Genomic DNA, 19,529 nt, shown 5'->3' with positions numbered 1-19,529 from the left:
GCATGAACAGACTGGAGTGGTTAATTCTTAAATTGTTTGACAATAAAGTTGACACTGAGAGGGTGGAGATGGGAGTATAGTTTGCCCAAGTGATTCTGTACTTTATCTCAATCGGGTTTTCAAGTCTTTATGAAACATCACCTGATTATATTTTGCACATGCAGAAGACATCTATTTAAAATAAGCAATGTCTGCTGTGGGAAGATATTTGAGAAGGGGGCTGTGGGTGGAGTGAGTCCTCAAGGATGTGGTACTTGTGGGGACCGGGTAATTAAGAGCCCCACAGAGGACACTAGGCAAACTTAGCAGCTACTTGTCTTCTGTGATCACATCTCTCCACTCAGTTGTCCAACCTTTATTTCTTATCAGAATTTGTTCTTCAAAAGGTATGTTTAGCTAACAGCATTCAAGTAGGAATCAGGGGGTACTTCTTAGATTAAGAACAAAAGCTTTAAGCTGCAGAGGAAAAAGATCCCATCTGGTGGATTCTCAAAGGCAATGGCAGAAATACTTTTTTTGAGGTAAGAAAATTTTCCACCTGCTCTGACTAGTGGTCGTAGCGCAGGAAGGAGAGGTCTATATATTCTGTGTTTGTTTTAGATTCAACCCTTGTCTCTATTTCCATCCAGGGATTTAGAAAATAGGACACAATACATCTCTGGTGTCACATGCAATTAGTACCCTGGTGGATTGCTAATGAGGCGACTCCAGATCCAAAGAGGCACTCTAAATAAACCCAAGAATATATCACATCCTCACAAATTGCTCTTATAAATTAATAAATACATACACATGCACATAAAAGTGAAAAGGAATTTTGCAAACAAGCCCTGAACAGCTACCATGTGCAATCCAGGGTAGGAGCTACGGATGAGACAAGCAGGAAATCTCATGGTCCTAGTGATCACAGAGTCCCTTAGCACAGGATCAGATATACGACACCTCACTGTAATATTGAAATAAAGAGAAAATGAGGCCTGTTTTAGAAAGATGGGTTCAAAATTGGGAATAGGACAGGTAGGATCAGAAGTGTGAGTGTTCAGTTCTGACAGATGGGTCAAGCTGGTATTTGAAGAAGTACTAAAAATAAATAAATAAAAGGGGAAAAGATATTTCAGATAAACCAAATAGTTGGAACAAAAGTAGGCAGGTAGAAAAGAAGTGTGAGGAAAAAAGAGAACCCCTCTTTGAGGTCACAAAATGCTAAAGGTCATTACATAAAAGGTAGTGCTAGAGAGAAAGTTTTGGCCTTAAAATAATTTTGAAGGAAATTTTATACTTTAGTTAAAGAGTGGTCCATAGACTTTTGTAACTGTTTATAAATGTAGGATCCAACCTGTGCCAGTTACAATATAAGAAAAAAGAGAAATCACATAAGATTACATCTTTACGTTTCAATATTGAGAATGCCTTTGGTTCATATCTCATTTCAGAGCTTCATCAGATTAGATGGACTAGTGAATCTTAGAACAGTGCTGTCCAAAAGAAATATGTGAGACAATAATGTGGATCATATACGTAATTTCAATTTCTTGTTTATAGTAGCCACATTAAACAAGTAAAAAGATGACATTTAACAGCGAATTTGATGAACAAAATATATCAAAATATGATTTTTTCTACTTTAAGTAAAGATAAATCATTAATGAAATATTTTACATTTCCTTTTCCAAATACGATATTGAGATCCACTGGGTATTTTACACTGATAGTATATCTTGGTTTGAGCTAGCCACATTAAAAAAAAAAATTAGTTGATTTTAGAGAGAGAAAGTGTGCACAACCAGTGGCGGGGAGTGAGGGACAGAGGGAGAGAGAGAGAATTTTAAGCAGGCTCCATGGCCAGTGTGGAGCCTGACACAGGGCTTGATCTCACAACCCTGAGATCATGACCTGAGATGAAATGAAGAGTTGGACCCTTAACCAAACTGAGTTACGTAGGCACCCTGAGGTGGCCACATTTTAAATACTCAGTAGCCACATATGACTATTGATTGCCCTGTTGGATGGCACTTTCTCCTGCTAGTAAAAGCAAAGTGATAAAAAAAAATCACCATTAACTATGATGCTGGTCACACTCATAGTTCCCCTCTATACATTTAATGAGGTTTCTCTATATTCCAGTCCATTATGTTCTATTCCCTGAGTACTGAAAGCTTTGCTGTGATTGTTGAATATTTTTCAAATGTCTTTTCTACACCTGTTGACTGGAAAGCCCTTCATTCTCTTTCTTCCTTAAATGTTTGGTAAAATTCATCAGTGAGTTATCAAAATATGTGTAATAAATTTCATCCTCTTTCTCTATATTAGGAAAATGTTTGGGTAAGATTAGTAAGTACTATTGGTTCCATTGATAGAGTATAAATTTAATTTGGGACTGGAGTTTTCTTTGTGAAGATTAGAAGTTGAAATTCAAAATCTTTGGTGCTGATGTTATCCCCTTTATCTTATATTAGTTTTGGTAAATAGTGCTTTCAAAGGATGGATTCATTTTTAGTCTCTGGCAATGATGGCCATGGCTTGTTCATTGTACCAGGCACCACATGCTCCCCATTTACTTCCCATAGCCAATTCTCTTCTTTTGAGATCCTCTATCCATCAATATTCTCAGACTCAATCACCTTGGACCAAGCCCATCAAAGTCTCTGTTGGCAATGTCATTGGGACCATTTGCAACCTAATTAATCTATCTTTGTGGTGCCTCAGAACAGCATACACACTGCCTTAATTGCTACAACCTCACACCCACTGGAGACCACAAACAGAGAATAAGCAGACTCCGATGCACCCCGCAACTCCTATATTAGCATCATTTACTGCAAGATTAATGAGAGAAGCTGAGAAAGCCAGAAGTGTGGAATAAAACCATAGGTTTGGTTTTTAGAAAAGTTCCCATACCACTTAATAGAACTTAACTCTCAGTATCATAGTCTTTTGGGTAATACCAGGGCTTTTATTTTCTCATTACACACTTCAGACGCATTACTTATTCTCAATGAACTTCACAAAGTGTGAAGCCTGAAAATGATATTATTTTAAAATACATGGGACGCCTGGGTGGCTTAGTGGTTGAGCATCTGCCTTTGGCTCAGGGTGTAATCCTTGGTCTGGGATCGAGTCCCACTTTGGGCTCCCTGCATGGAGCCTGCTTCTCCCTTTGCCTGTGTCTCTGCCTCTCTCTCTCTCTCTGTGTGTCTGTCATGAATAAATAAATAAAATCTTAAAAAAATAATAATAAAATAAAATACACCTCAAAATTGAAATTAATATTTCTTTAAATATTTAAAATGAAATTTTATATGGAATAATCAATTTCAAAACCGTTTTTGAAAATAAATTCCTTCGCTGAATATATGTTATTATATTTAATATTTCTGAAGTACTGATTCTAAAAGAAAGAATGTTTAGATTGTAAACATTCTTAAAATAACCATAGTAGCAAATACATGGCAAAGAAGAAAATTATTAACTACTTCGGAAATTCAACCATAAAACACATACAAACAAATCAACAACAAAACCCCCCATCAAAATCAACAATAAAATCATTGAGTGCTGGACTTTGAATCCAAATTCCTTGAATGTGAAGCTTCGTCACAGTAACATTTCAATCTTGTTAAGTATACAACCCACTGGTACATAATAAATATAATATTATTCATCCTACGCATAATATCAATACCGTATAAACAATTAGATATATGTTTCACTTACTCCAATTAACAGGAGATAGGTATTTGTGTTACATGACAATGTAGCAACACGTTCCTTGAAATAAAAGAACCTCTTAATTTAGCCGTGAGTTGAGCTTTTCACTTAGGCTCATATCCCTGATTTTGCGTAGGGTAGGGGTAAAGGACTCTTGGCCTAACTCAATCCCTGTATCTTTATAAGGATCATAGAGAGGATGGACGCCAAGGAAATTTGAAACCACTGGGCCATTCAAAGCAGCCATTTGTTTCTAAACCTACTTGATTCCTCAAATGTACACAGAAATATATTATACTTCATTTATTATCAAAAGCGCTGATAATATTAGTCAAATGATTCTCATCTGTTTATAAGCTAATATGGTTCCCGAGGTAACTTTCAAGATGTGCAGCACTTTTTCATTATATATTCATGATGATATGATATGTAATCTCTCTGAGAGATAAATAATAAGTAGATTTTCGGTTCTTAAATTATGCGGGCAAGAGAGCAAATAATCAGATGTGATAAAGTGTGGAAACCTCAAAGGTTTCCACAAGGCTTGTGGAGGTTCCAAGGTTTGTGATGAAAAAGCAAAGCACATCAGAAGCCCACATGAGGAGATAAGCAGCTAGTATAAAAGAGTTTATATTATTTGAAATGCATGTGTGTGCATACAAGCATAAGCACACGCATAGAATTACTGGTGAGCCGGACATGTCTAGGCTGAGCTTCGTGGAGGCTACATATTAGGGAGAAAGAACCGAAAAACAAACAAATGTTTATAATTTTAGATGCCTTAACAATATTAAGACAGAGTAAATTTTCTTAGTTTTGTTGATCTAAAAAGAGAGGTACCATGTGAACAGAAGAGCACGTTTCAGTGAATGAGGTTGCACCAATGATGCATTTTGAAAAAAAATAATGATATGTTTTAGAATAGGCAAGGAATTTGTCGTGACTGGGATGTAGAGGAAAGATTAGGACTTGGCAAGTGGCTTAATGTAACCATGTAATAGGACTGATGGGAGAGCCTGGGAGGTGAGTATTCACACTGTGGTCAGAATAAACCACTAAATGATCTCATGCAGTGGAGTGCTATACCACTTCCTATTATTTTAAAGTTTTCTTCTCATTTAAAAAAAATTTTGTCATACAACGTTATACTAGTTTCAGGTGTACAACATAACAATTCGACAATTATATGCATTCTGAAATGCTCACCATGATAAGTCTACCATCCATCACCACACAGGTCATCACAAAATTACTGACTATATTCCCTATGCTATACTTTTCATCCTCGTGACTTATTGACTTTATAACCGGAGGTCTGTACCTCTTAATCTCCTTCACCTATCTTGCTTAAGCTCCCACCCCCTTCCCCTCTGGCAACCACCAGTTTGTTCTCTGTATTTACGAGTCTGTTTCTGTTTAGTTTTGTTTTGTTGGTTTTTTATTTGTTTTTTTTTTTTCTGTTTTTTTAGAGTCCACATACAAGTGAAATCAAATGGTATCTGCCTTTCTTTGACTTATTTCCCTTAGCATATCCAGTGAGAAAGGGATTTGGGGGGATAAAATGAGAGAGAGGAGACCATTAGATGGACTATATCAGTGGTTTAGATAAGAAATTATGTTTCTAAAACTGATCTCATATATAGTAGGTTAGAGGGTAGAAAATATATGTGAATTGGAATGATTTGGGTGACCTGAACTATTGGAAAAAGGCCAAAGATTGTTAAAGATAACAAACACTTCTCCCTCTCTACGGAAAGAGAGTTCTTGGATGTTGCGTGTCACTACGGGCGCATGTTAGATTTGGTGATACTTGAACATCTTCTACGAAACAAACATATTCTCTTTACATTCCACCAAAAATTCCACAACAGCATCATACGAAACTGTATTCTTGCGCTGGATTAGGAAGGGGACTTTCTATCTCAGAACTACCGCATGTACAGCACTCAAGGCACTTTTCATTGAAGTTACTGACCTTTGCCATAAAGTGTTTCAGGAAATAATCAGTCCTCTAAAAAAAAAAAAAAAAAAAAGAGAGAGATCTTTTTTTAATGCAGCATCTTCTAAGCACCGGCACAAAAATTATATATCCCATATAACGTGGGTGCTCTGACAGTGCAGTCGAGTTAGATTAATTGTAATAAACAAAAATTGTCACTAAAGCTCTCAGCTTATGCCATCTAATATTGTGTGAATACATTTTATTTCCTAACATTATGAAACAGCCAGGAGTATAATAAATTACTTACCTAAGCCCTTTGAGGATTTTTGCATAATTTACCAAAACAAATTGATTTTAGCGGAAAAGCTGCTAATTTACATGGGTAGGAAGTGTTTTCCTTGGTGTGATGAATTTAATTTCAATTTCCCTGTTTGCATGAATTCACTCCAGTAATTCATCACTGTTAGATTAAACTACAACTATGTTTTACTTGAGTAGGTCCCTAGCATTCAATATAGATGAATGAAAGGAAATCGCCTTGATAGTATGGCTGCAGAGTATATATAATGCGTGATTGTAAAGGTATCTTTTTAATAGAGTAGATATTCTTTTCATTGGTTAAGCAATGATGTGCTTATATAAATATAAGGAAAGTAGCTTTTTTCCTTATTAATTATAATTCAGATTTGTTTGGTTTGTTTTTCTTGTTTTTTTTTTTTTTTTTTTTTTTTAAAGAAGGAGACACACACCTATAGGGTGCTGAAAATGCACTAACGGGTTCTGTGTACATCCATTGTATATTTTATTTTCTAACATCTCGATGAGGCCAGATTGATTGATCTCTTCTGGAATTAAAGTTAGGAAAAGAAAAATTCTTAATACCTCTTTGTAATATCATTGGAGACTCACTGGGTCATGCCACCTGTCTATCTCCAGTTACATGGCCTCTCTTTCTTCCTATAAAGTGTTGAAGTATTTGTTGCTCAAGTTCCATGGACTACTGTATTGCATGTACATGCACATTTATGAGTGAACGCACACTTATAAAGATGTATATGTGTATTTATATACACACCCATACCTCTTTTCCAGAGCAAAGTATTACTTAGATTTCACAGAACACACCTGGGGTATTATAGACCTTGGACACATTCTTGTGACATATTATTTAAGATTGATTTCTTTAAACTTTTTATTCTAGCAAATGCTATCCATGTAGTAGTAAAACAAACAAACAAACAAAATCAGAACAAAACCCTAAGAAGTAGCTTAAAACAACCAATAATCACTTACCTCTCATGCGGACATAATGAGGGTCAGAATGTAGGAGTGGTTTAGCTGGGTGGTTTGGTCTAGAAGCTCTCAGGGGATTTCAGGTGAGCTGTTGGCTGCAACACGGTCATCTCAGGGCGTAACAGAGGCTAAAGAATTACACTGCTGAGCTCATTCATGTGATTGCTGTCAAGTCTCACTTCCTCACTGGCTTTTGCCCAGAGACTTCTGTCCCTTGCCATGTGGGCCTCTGCCTAGGGAACCTGAGTGTTCTCTTGACATGACCACCTGCTGCGTCCAGACTGAGGGATCTGAGAGAGCTGGCTAGCAAGAGAAAGTCCAAGACAGAAATTGCAGTTATTTGTAAATCTTGTCGCACACATGATATTGGTCACAGAGTCCAATTCTGGTACCACGTGGGAGGAAACTATATGAAGATGTGAACCCTGGGAGGCAGACACGAGTGGGGCCATCCTGAAGGCTGGCTAGCACAAGGACCAGACATATACATAGCCACAGCAGAATTTAAATGTCATAGCTCACAAAAAATACTCCATATGAAGAAGATCTGTCTCTAAAGCTGCCAGGTCTTCAGTGGTTTCAAAATAAAGTTGTTGTCTCAATATCACGATGTGGAAATTAACATAATGTCATAGGTAAACTGAGCACTAATACATACTGTTACCTATGGGACAGAGTCTACTTTTTTTTTCATTTGTTTTTATTGAAGCTCGATTTGCCGACCCATAGCATAACACCCAGTGCTCATCCCATCAAGTGCCCCCCTCAGTGCCTGTCACCCAGTCACCCTCACCCCCTGCCCACCTCCCTTTCCACCACCCCTTGTTCATTTCCCAGAGTTAGGAGTCTCTGTGGTTTGTCTCACTCCCTAATTTTTCCTACTCAGTTTCCCTCCTTTCCCTTATAACCCCTTTCACTAATTCTTATATTCCCCGTATGAGTGGAACCATATGATGATTGTCCTTCTCTGATTGACTTCACTCAGCATAATACCCTCCAGTTCCATCTACATTGGAGCAAATGGCGGGTATTGGTCATTTCTAATGGCTGAGGGATATTCCACTGTATACATAGACCACATCTCCTTTATCCATCATTTGTTGATGGACACCGAGGCTCCTTCCACAGTGTGGCTATTGTGGACATTGCTACTAGAAATTTCAGGGTGCAGATGTCCAGGCGTTTCCCTGCAACTGTATCTTTGGGGTAAATACCCAGCAGTGCAATTGCTGGGTCATAGGGCAGGTCTATTTTTAACTCTTTGAGGAACCTCCACACAGTTTTCCAGAGTGGAGGCACCAGGTCACATCCCCACCAACAGTGCAGGAAGGTTCCCCTTGCTCCACGTCCTCTCCAACATGTATTGTTTCCTGTCCTGTTAATTTTCCCCATTCTCACTGGTGTGAGGTGGGATCTCATGGTGGATTTGATTTGTATTTCCCTGATGGCCAGTGATGCGGAGCATTTTCTCATGTGCGTGTTGGGCATGTCTAGGTCTTCCTCTGTGAGATTTCTGTCCATCTCTTCTGCCCATTTCATGATTGGATTGTTTGTTTCTTTGCTGTTGAGTTTAATAAGTTCTTTATAGATCTTGGACACTAGCCCTTTAGCTGATACGTCATTTGCAAATCTCTTCTCCCATCTGTAGGTTGTCTTTAAGTTTTGTTGGCTGTTTCCTTTGCTCTGCAGACGCTTTTTATCCTGATTAAGTCCCAATAATTCATTTTTGCTTTTGTTTCTCTTGCCTTCATAGATGTATCTTGCAAGAAGTTGCTGTGGCCGAGTTCAAAAACAGTGTTGCCTGTGTTCTCCTCTAGGATTTGGATGGAATCTTGTCTCACATTCAGATCTTTCATCCATTTTGAGTTTATCTTTGTGTCTGTTGTAAGAGAATGGTCTAGTTTCATTCTTTTGCACGTGCTGTCCAATTTTCCCAGCACCATTTATTGAAGAGACTGTCCTTTTTCCAGGGTATAGTCTTTCCTGTTTTGTCGAATATTAGTTGGCGATAGAGTTAAGGGCCCATTTCTGGGTTCTCTATTCTGTTCCATTGATCTATGTGTCTGTTTTTGTGCCAGGACCACACTGTCTTGATGACCACAGCTTTGTAGTATGACCTGAAATCTGGCATTGTGATGCCCTGACTCTAGTTTTCTCTTTCAATATTCCCCTGGGTATTTGGGGTCTTTTCTGATTTCACACAAATCTTAAGATTATTTGTTCCAACTCTCTGAAAAAAGTCCATGGTATTTTGATAGGGATTGCATTAAATGTGTAAATTGCCCTGGGTAACATTGATATTTTCACAATATTTATTCTTCCAATCCATGAGCATGGAATGCTTTTTCATCTCTTCATGTCTTCCTCAATTTCTTTCAGAAGTGTTCTGTAGTTTAGGGTATAGATCCTTTACCTCCTTGGTTAGGTTTTATTCCTAAGTATCTTATGCTTTGGGGTGCAACTGTAAATGGGATTGACTTCTTCATTTCTCCTTCTTCAGTTTCATTGTTAGTGTATAGAAATGCCACTGACTTCTGGACATTGATTTTGTATCCCACCACACTGCCAAATTGCTGTATGAGTTCTAGTAATCTTGGGGTAGAGTTTTTTGGTTTTCTACATACAGTCTCATGTCCTCTGTGAAGAGGGAGAGTTTGGCTTCTTCTTTGCAAACTTGAAAGTCTTTAATTTCTTTTTGTTGCCTGATTGCTGAGGCTAGGACTTCTAGTACTGTGTTGAACAGCAGTGGTGAGAGTAGACTATTGAGAAATATGAATTCAGTGTTATCGTATTACCTGTGCAGTCCTTGTTTTTGTGAATTATTTCTTTGGACTTCCTCTTTCTTTTACAGGGTGCCCCTTAATATTTCTTGCAGAGCTGGCTTGGTGGTCACTTATTCTTTCAGATTCTGCCTATATTGGAAGCTCTTTATCTCTCCTTCTATTCTGAATGAGAGCCTTACTGGATAGAGTATTCTTGGCTGCATGCTCTCATTTAAGACCCTGAATATATCCTGCCAGCCCTTCCTGGCCTGTCAGGTCTCTGTGGGGAGTCTGCTGTTAATCTGATATTTCTCCCCATATAAGTTAGGGATCTCTTATCTCTTGCTGCTTTAAGGATTTTCTCTTTATCTTTGGAATTTGCAAGTTTCACTATTAAATGTTGAGGTGTTGAATGGTTCTCACTGATTTTTTTCGAGGTCCTCTCTATCTGTTGGACCTGAATTCCTGTTTCCTTCCTAGATTTGGGTAGTTATCAGCTATGATTTGCTCAAGCATACTTCTTGGCTGTCTCTCTCTCTCTTCCTCTGGAATACCAATTAGATGTATATTCCTCCTTCTCAAGCTATCGTTTATTTACCTAAGCTTTTCATCGCGGGATCTTTATCGTTTCTCTCTCTCTCTCTCTCTCTCTCTCTCTCTCTTTTCTTAGCTTCCTTTCTTACCATCAACTTGTCTTCTGTGTGCTCACTGTCTCTTCCTCCTCCTTAACCCTAGCAGTTAGAGAATCCAGTTTGGACTGCATCGCATTTAATCTATTTTTTTTTTGCATTTAATCTATTTTTAATCTCAGCCCAATTAGGTCTCAATTCTGCAGTAATAAAAGTCTCTAGAGTCTTTATGCTTTTTTCCAGAGCCACCGGTAGCTTTATAATTGTGCTTCTAAACTGAATTTCTGACATCATATTGAAATGCTAAATCTGTAACTCTGGCAGAGAGTATGGTTCCCAGTTCTTTCCTTTGTGGTGAATTCTTCCTTCTAGTCATTCTTTCCACTGCAGAGTGGCTGTATGAGTGGGCTGAATGAAAAATATCAACCAGGACCTAAGTAAAATACATCCTAGATGATTCTGAAGAGGTCAGAGACCAGAAAATAAAAGAAAAAGAAGAACAGAACAAAATGAAACAAAAGGACCACTAAAGTGAAAATCAGATTTTAAAACAAAGTAGTAAAAATAAAAAGCCAAAAACCAAAAACGAAGAAAAAGTAAAAAGAAAAAGAAAAAAAAAGAAGTAAAGGATAGAGGGAAAAATGGAGTTGTTGGTGAAGAAGTTGTAGTGGAGGGAGAATGTAGTCTACCTGAGCGGTCCTAGAAGGTGATCCTCTTGGTTCTGTATTAAGTTCTGTATGTTAGATGATGCTCAGTCCCAAATTTATACAAACCAGCAATACTTATAGAAGCCCCAACATTGACCATCAAAACATAAACAAGATAAAATAGGGGGGCAGAATGCAAAGGAAGAGAGAATATAATCTCACAGAGTGAACCAGGATGGTGTTCCACCCGATTCTGGTGCCGCTGGCCATATTTAGAAGGTATTAACTTCCGCCATTGTAGAACAAAATGAGGCAGAGAAAACAAAGAAACCAACAAAAAATACAAAACAAATACCCATATCTCGTATATCTCCTAAAATTAAATTGAATAGATTGAAGGGAATCCAGAAGTGAAAAGTATATCTAAGACATGTAATTGTAGAAATATTAAAGTCAAAAAGAAAAAAAAAACTTAAAAATGATAGTTTGTTAGATGTGAAAACTTTTCTCTCTGTACATTCCAGCTGTTTTCTCTCTAAATCTCAGGTTGAATTCGTAGATGTTCAGGATGTTTTGAAAGTTATCTAGGTAAGTTTGTGGGGCCAGTTGAGTTGAGGACCCCTACTCTTCTGCCATCTTTCCCCTCCCTCCGGGACAGTGTCTTCTGACCCAGAAAGATCTAGGGAGTTACGTTTGAAAACACTTCATAATATCTGGTCCATTTCTTTGATCACTTTGATAAGCAGAGAATATTTTACATAATCCTGGCGGTAATAAGAACTTAGCTGTCAGAACAGTTCCACCAGTGTATCAGTGAAGAATGCTTAAGATTTCAGCCAGCATAAAACTTGATGACAGCAGTTTAAACATCTAATGGGAGGTAGGTGGCTGTTGGTTTGGATTCAGATTTGGCTTCTTTCCAAATCTTTTGAACTTTCCCCCAACACTTATATCTCCATAATGTCCATCCCATCTATTCCAGCTGCAAATATCATTTCTAGATTCACTGCTGGCATTAGATTCACTTGAGGTAGTATCATATCAGCTACAACTTTTGATTTTATTAGGAAAGTAAAAAAAAAAAAAAAAAAAAAGCTTTCTTAATGTCACAGCAGGTTTGCAATTCTATTCCCTTTGCCAGGATTAAGAACAACAATGAAAGTAATAAGTATAGCTTACATACATATGGTACTTACTATATGCTAGGACCTATTGTAAGCATGCTTTATATAATAATGCATTTAAACACCAACCTTGCTATAACTATATGAGGTAGATACTCTGGTTCTCCATTCAACAGAAAGAGAAAGGAACTGAGGTCATTCCTTGCCCAAAGTTGTGTAGCTCATGAATGGGAGAGATAGGACTTAAACTCAAGAATTTGCTTTCAGAATACATACTGTTAATCGTAATATTAAAGAAATATGTCACCACTCTCTGGCTGCAGAGAGATGAGGCTGTGCATATTAATCTTTCCCAGGCTTTTAAGTGAAGGTACCAAGGAGTAACAAGTTTAGGGAATCGGAATAAGGTCTACAAGGTCATATTGTCTGCTACCAGTCATGTGTCTACTGAGACTGTTTAAGGTTAGATACCTCTGTAGATAAAATGGTGGCAAATGCATCCTTGACTTACTTTAGGTCATACAACATTACTTATTTTTAGGCCCCTAAGAACTGGAAAGTCTTTTTGTTAATCATAGTGTCAGGTATAAATTATTCCAAGATGCTATTCTGAAAAGAAGATAGACTATAGATGGTAAGCAAGAGATGATTATAATTCATGAATTTCTTGGCAAATTAAAACACATGCACTTATAATTGCATCAGCTTCTGTACCTTAATTTCTATAAGGATTGCTTTTTGGGTGTCCTGTATTTCTCTCTGTATCGCCTCTTCTCCTTGGTGTGAAGTCCTTGGTGTCTAGTTGGAAGTAAATGGATTAATGGACCGCAAAGATTGCTTTCCCTACAGGAGGCTTTCATTGCATGTGCCAGCAAGAATGCAACCACTGCTTGCTGAATTCTCATTGACCGTTAGAATGGACGTCCCCTCCACTTCCAAAACAAGCATAGTATCACCCTTACCCTTTAAGGACTTATTGGGAAACATCTTCGATAAGTGAATGGCTTTTGATCTAATTATAAGTTGTCGGGACAAGAGAGAAATTATGAATTAGTAGCATGAACCAAGTTACTGGAAGCAGCACTTACATACATGCTTACTGATCTAATATTGTTCATCTTAATGTCCATGCCCCAACATTGAACAGAAGGCCTGGCTTTTCTGGTGCTGAATCACCAGAGCTGAATTGTGATTGAATATTCAATGGGAGAGACCCAGAACTCACGAACAGTGCCACATAACAGCCTCTCCAGTTATTACTCTCATTTTTATGTATTGCAGTAGACAGACAAATTCTTAGCAGCCCTCAACTAAATAAAGAACATTTAGTAAGTTCTGGTTTTACCCAAAATATTGCATTGCAGAGGTATATTAAATGTATTTCTAACTCTATCTGGATCCCTGAGAATTGAAGCATTTACCAAATATTTACTGGTTGATGGAGTGAGGATGAGATTAAATAAACATAGAATGAGTATCCATCCAGTCAAAGATTTACTAAGCATCCCCTTTCCCAAGCCCTAGGTGCTCAGGATGCAATAAAAGATAAAGCTTCTGTTCCAGAGTAGATTTCAGATCCTAACAGAGGAGACAAACACAGTTAATGCTGTCTGAAATGTTTTATGTGAGAGGAATTCCTAAACCAGACTCAACTCCAACAGGAAAGTCATCAGGGGTTCTATCGCTCACCATTGTACTCTCAGTTCCAAACATAAAAGTCATTCTCAGTAAATATTTGTTGAAAGGAAAGATTAATAAATGAATGAAAACAAGGAGTGGAGAGCATATTATTGGGGCATAGATTAGGGGCATTTCTAAAGTATCTGGGGACAGTCCAAGAAGACTTGTATAAGAGTGATGGTTACCATGCCTTGATAGGCAAGATGGAGCTACACAGGTGAAGCAGTAAGGGGAAAGCAAGTCAGGCTGAAGGAGTTCATATGCCAAGACGCACCAATGAGAGAGTTCCTACTAGGTTCAAGACATTGGTTCTGTTGCAGAAATCAGTATTTCTTTCTCAGCCTGAAAATAATGGAATAGGTATTCCTATTATATAATAGCATGAAAAAAGAAATAATTAAAAAATAATGACTCACATTAACTATTAACAGAGGGATTTATCTTTATAAGAGGTTAAATAGAACCCCCTTCATCAGGTTCACATAGGACACCGCATCTCAGGATGTTTTCCTATAATGAGGAAATAGTTGGGTAAGTATGGGCAGAATGATTGGGAATGTTTTAAATTATCATCAATGATTTTTAAAAATTCAAGGTCAAAACATATTTCTTTAGTCCTTTGCATGCATACAATATCACTTTAATTCTGTTGAATATATTGCCCAATGAATATTTGAATATTTCTCCAAAACAATACCGACTATAATCTTTATCAATAATATGTCTCAGACACTTAGCAATAAAGGTGTCACATAAAGGAACTTTAAATTGCTAACATTTGTTAAATGCCTATTAAATTCCCATGGGACGGGGGGATTGGACCATAAAAAGATGAATAACAGTAAGTTCAGCGTGGCAAAGAAATCCCAGTTTTGAAGTGGATGTGGAGGGGTTGAGGATGGCATTACAAAGCAAATTAATGGCAAAGTATTATAATAACTGTTATACCACCCATAAGTAGATAGGGCTAAAGAAGTCAGAAAGAAGGAGGCACAATTTATCTCTGAGGGAAACAGAGAAGACTGTAGAAGTCAGGCCATTTAAACTAAATGGAAAAGATTAGCAAAATGCCAAGAGGCAGAGAAGGAACTGGGCATCCTTAGTTAAAGACCACTGCACGTACACAGGGTAAAGGCAGAGGAATATGAACACTGAAGGGACAGTGGTGTGGCTTGGGTGAACTTCCGGGAATTGGAGAGGGAGCAGTAGAGGCAGGTACTGGAGTTTGCAACATGCACCTGACTGTGAAGGTTTAGACCCTGTAAGCCTTAGGAGTAGTTTAACAAGTTTCATCCTAGTTCTCAGTCTTCCGGTATCTTGTGTGTCTTCTTATTCTTAGTGTCTAGAAAGACGTGGTACATTCGATTTTGCAAGCTTGAGTCAATCGTATTTAGATTGGTACTCAGGAAGTGATGGTAAAGCAACCTTATCTATTCCTCGTAGTCACCATCCATAGAAGCCAGTTCACAAAGTTGGAATATGCCAGCCCCTGGAATCACTCATATCAATTCACTCCGAGAAGAGTATTGCGTGATGGTATTGAAAGAAAATTGCAAAATGGCTAATATTTCTCATTCATATCCTTCAGCATGAAAATGTTGGGAATGACTTGGAGGTAAAAAGAATCACCCATAATATAACTTAATCTGCACAAGACTTCTGCATAGACATATAATGAGATGGGTGCTTGCAGTGTGCCGTGTTTATTTAGCTTTGGCCTTATAAAGCAACGATCATTTGCATATTTCTCTCAATTAAGTATTATACTGACATACTTAATTAAAACTATAAAGGGCACTGACAATATTTCATTCTTTTAATGAAAGAGGAGACATATTATACAGTTCAGACTGTTTCTGTATTTAATTTTCCTGACTTTTTTTACTGCTCAAACTGTGTTCCTTCTATGAATGTTGTCAATTAGGATGAAAAGAAGGAAAATTAAAGTCGCTCTTGAAAATGCACTTGTGTTTGTTTGTGGAATCTGTGTACATTCAGAAAGTTGTGATTTGCATATTTCATGTATAATTAGGCCCAGGAAAAGTGAGCACTAGAAAAGCTAGGGCAGTTTCATACTCTTCCAGTATCTTCTTTGTCACTTGAGGGATTCGCGTCTGAAGACATGGCCTCTTCTTCAAAATGTTAGATTTACCTTTTTTTCCCTGAGAAATACCATAAGGATTCTTTTAAATTTCTATCACATACATTTAAATATATCTAAGAACATAGATGATGTGATGGTGCTGAGACCATGCGTGTTGTGGAGATAAGCATGGTATAAGAAAATGTACACTGGACTGGGTTCTGGAAAGTTGAGTTGAATTCACAGCCCTTTCATTATATTTATGAAAGCTTTCCATAAGTCATGGTTATGCCATCAATAAAACAGAAATAATGGCACATAGTCCATTGACTTTATTTATCAAATGGAGAATGTCAACCACTTAATGTACATGTAAGCACTTTGTTAACTGTTACGCATTAAACAAACATAATAATATTTTTTGAGGTTATAATCTCCTTAAATCAAGAAGACAAAATAAATTAATGACTTCTGGCCAAAAGAGACTTACAAGTCCAGTGGGAAAGACAAATATATAAGCCACCATAATTCAAGAAGAACGGAATGGGTAATATATTAGAGAAATAAAGCAAGTGCATAAATATGGCAAACCTGCTTACAATTCATTTTGTTTTTGTGGATGGGCCTCCTGGGAATTAGGCCACTGGGGACAGATTAGGACTAGAGGAAGTCAAATTTCACTCCCAAAGAAGAAATCAGGAAATTTTCACTTGATTCCAGGATTAAAGGAGCAATGAGATTGTACTCTTTCCCAAAAGTAAATCTGTATCTAGATTATCTGACTACATTAGCAGCAAGCTTCTGCATGGCTGCTTCTGGTCTTGAGTCAGCTCCTTTTTGAATTGTGAATAGTGAACAGTCAACTGTAAACATTTTCAATCAGCTGAGAGAGAGGGATATTCTTAGATTCCCTCTCCCTCTCTGTTTGTGTGTTTCTCCCCCACTTCTAACCCCACCTCTTTCCTTCTCTCATTCTCTCCTGCATCACACATACATACACCAGTCATTTTTTAAGGTCCAAATTCTCTATTTTAGAAGAGTGAGATGAGATAATTATTGACTTATTGATGACTTTAAAGCAACTTCTCAGTGTAAAATATTCTGAGTGTCACATCTTTCAACTAATCAATCCCTGCACGGGATTTATTTTAATTGTTTAACATCCATTCCCTTTTCCCTTTACTGAGCATTTGTGGATGCACTTGGCAGGCCTTTTTGAGTGAATTAAACTTTGGACTTTTGACCCATGGGGTTGTTTCCAAATGAGATTTTATGACTCTATCCAACACCGTTAGCCCATCATGGTGCATTTTAATGACATCGCGGCATGTTGGCATATCCTTCAAACAAACAGTCCTGATGCAGAGTAGGGATGGTCTTTGACTGAGGTACTAGACAAAAAAAAAAAGCCCCAGTCAATAATCTGAGGTCTAAACACTGACATAAGATACCTCATGCACAAAGAGAAGGAGCAACATACAAAAGTCCAAGGGTGAGTGATAATCTAACACATGGGATCAAGAACACAACCAACTCCTGAAACACATGTGTAAGTACAGAGGTAAACAATTGGGACAAACCTAATAGAGAAGAGTCATGAAAATGCTGAATTATCTGTAGTTTTTCAACTGCAGTTTGAGGTTGACTGGACCATATGTGTTTGGAGTTGGATCTTGTCTGCTCTGAGTAACGGACAAAGCATGATTGAAACAGCATGGGCTTCCAGGCAGCCATGCATGGTTTTCAACAACACTGTGTCCAAGTTGCTCCAGATGTGGTGGTCGACCTTTCTAAATCTTCTACAATTTGTTCTTCTCCTCTTACCTGGAATATTTCTGCCTCTGTTCTCAGGAACAGAGTGAAGGTGAGGGTATCACAAATTCAAGGGAGTCTAACAAGTGGTGGTATTAGTGGTTGGAGGGGAAATGGACTTCTTGCATCATCAGGATACCAGCCACTGCAGCAGCGGCGCAAAAGTCACTGGGCACAGGTCCTATGACACAGGTCCTGTGCAAAGTGCTTTAAATAAATAGCTCATTTAATACTCCCAGAAAATTCATGAAGGAGAGTCTCCTACTAATCTCATTTTATACATGAGCAAACTCAGGCTTTGAAACCTCTTTCTATAGTTAAGAAACATCTTTCTTACTTGTTTAAAGTAAGATTTTATTGAAAGAGGAAGATTCTAGAGCTCTTTTCTCTAAGGAGTCTATATCCTACAATGCTATACAGTTGGCTACTTATTTACTTGATAATTCTGAGGATTTCGATCATAAAAAGTAGAAATAGTTCTGATAGAACATTGGGTTTTTGACCTGCCTCACGTTCCATTATCCAATCCCCGGCTTCATAACTTGCTACGTGTGTTCTTTGCCTTTGCTGGCACTCAGGATTTCCAAATCATGTACCAAGGTGCCTGGAGCACTACAGAACTGCACAGAGGTTTGGAAGGACATTTTACACTTTGAAGCAGTACTTGGCATTTGTTAGATATCCTCTAATCTATAAATCTGGGATAGTTTACATTTTAAAAATCTAGATTACTTCACCTTCCTTTTCTTTTTTTTTTTTTTTTAAGTTGGTAATGCCCTGCAGAATTAGGAAAGTCCCCAAGGGGAAAGCTAAGAAAATGGGTCCTGGGGGCATGGGTAGGAATATTTCCTAGTGAAGGAGAATATATGGGATATATATATATATCTTTGATGACATTGTATTTTTGCAAAAATGCCATCAAAATCAATGTGGAATAGATAATCAGAACGATGGTATACAGCTTAATTCCAAAGCTTGAAAAATGTGCAGCTTACCTCCTATTAGTCATAAATTTTGGTTCCTTAAGGATGAAATTATATTGTTATATTTTCCTCTGATTTAGATGTGTTTTCTTAAATAATCACTGAGTTCTTAGTATGTAAATACTAATTATACTGTTGGACCCTACCTATGCAATAATATGCATATATATATTTTTTTTTTTTTTGCATAGGGGCAGCATGAAAGATTTCTGAAACACTGAAACCGAGGAAGGGTGTTAACTTGTGAATGACCGTTTTCCTGAGCTTCCTGAGGTAGATAAGTACACACTGAAACTCTGGGCCTCATGTGCCAAGTTCTATCCATGCAAAATTGCCTTTGTTGCTTTTAGACTTAACTATAAATCCACAGGTCTTCGTGAGTGGCCACCAAAGGGCACCTGAAACAATTCGTAAGTGCTGTGGAGTGCATTCCTTGTTGGATCCACTTTGGCTGCTGGTTAGTGGCAGATGGGATAGGACCATACAAGCAAATTCCTGTCCCTTTCTCTCTTTCATGGACCCCTTGGAGGGACAGTTGGTTTTTAGCTCTTTCCAACTTGTGCAAGGCCCATGAACATACCTACTGAGAGAACTGTTCTGTCTCCCAGAAGTTGTCTGTGAGGAGGTGGCCAGTACATAAAGCTTGGCACTGTGGACCTTTACATCTTTCTTTGACTAAATTTCCTTTCTCATGACCAACTGTCCTGGTTTTGAACCTTACAAAATAGTGTCAACACTCTCATAGTTTCTCCAGATTTGCTTTCTATATGACCAACACTAAGATAGCATCATTGTCCCCTCAACGAACCAAGGGGGCATTTTTTCATGTAAATTAACTGACAGTCTTTAGATTATAGGTTCTCAAA

The sequence above is a fragment of the Canis lupus genome, chromosome 3 (genome assembly GCF_048164855.1).
Source record: "Canis lupus baileyi chromosome 3, mCanLup2.hap1, whole genome shotgun sequence".
In the NCBI taxonomy this organism is placed as follows: Eukaryota; Metazoa; Chordata; class Mammalia; order Carnivora; family Canidae; genus Canis; species Canis lupus.
The sequence above is the reverse complement of the archived record's forward strand: the minus strand, read 5'-3'. Positions refer to the sequence as shown.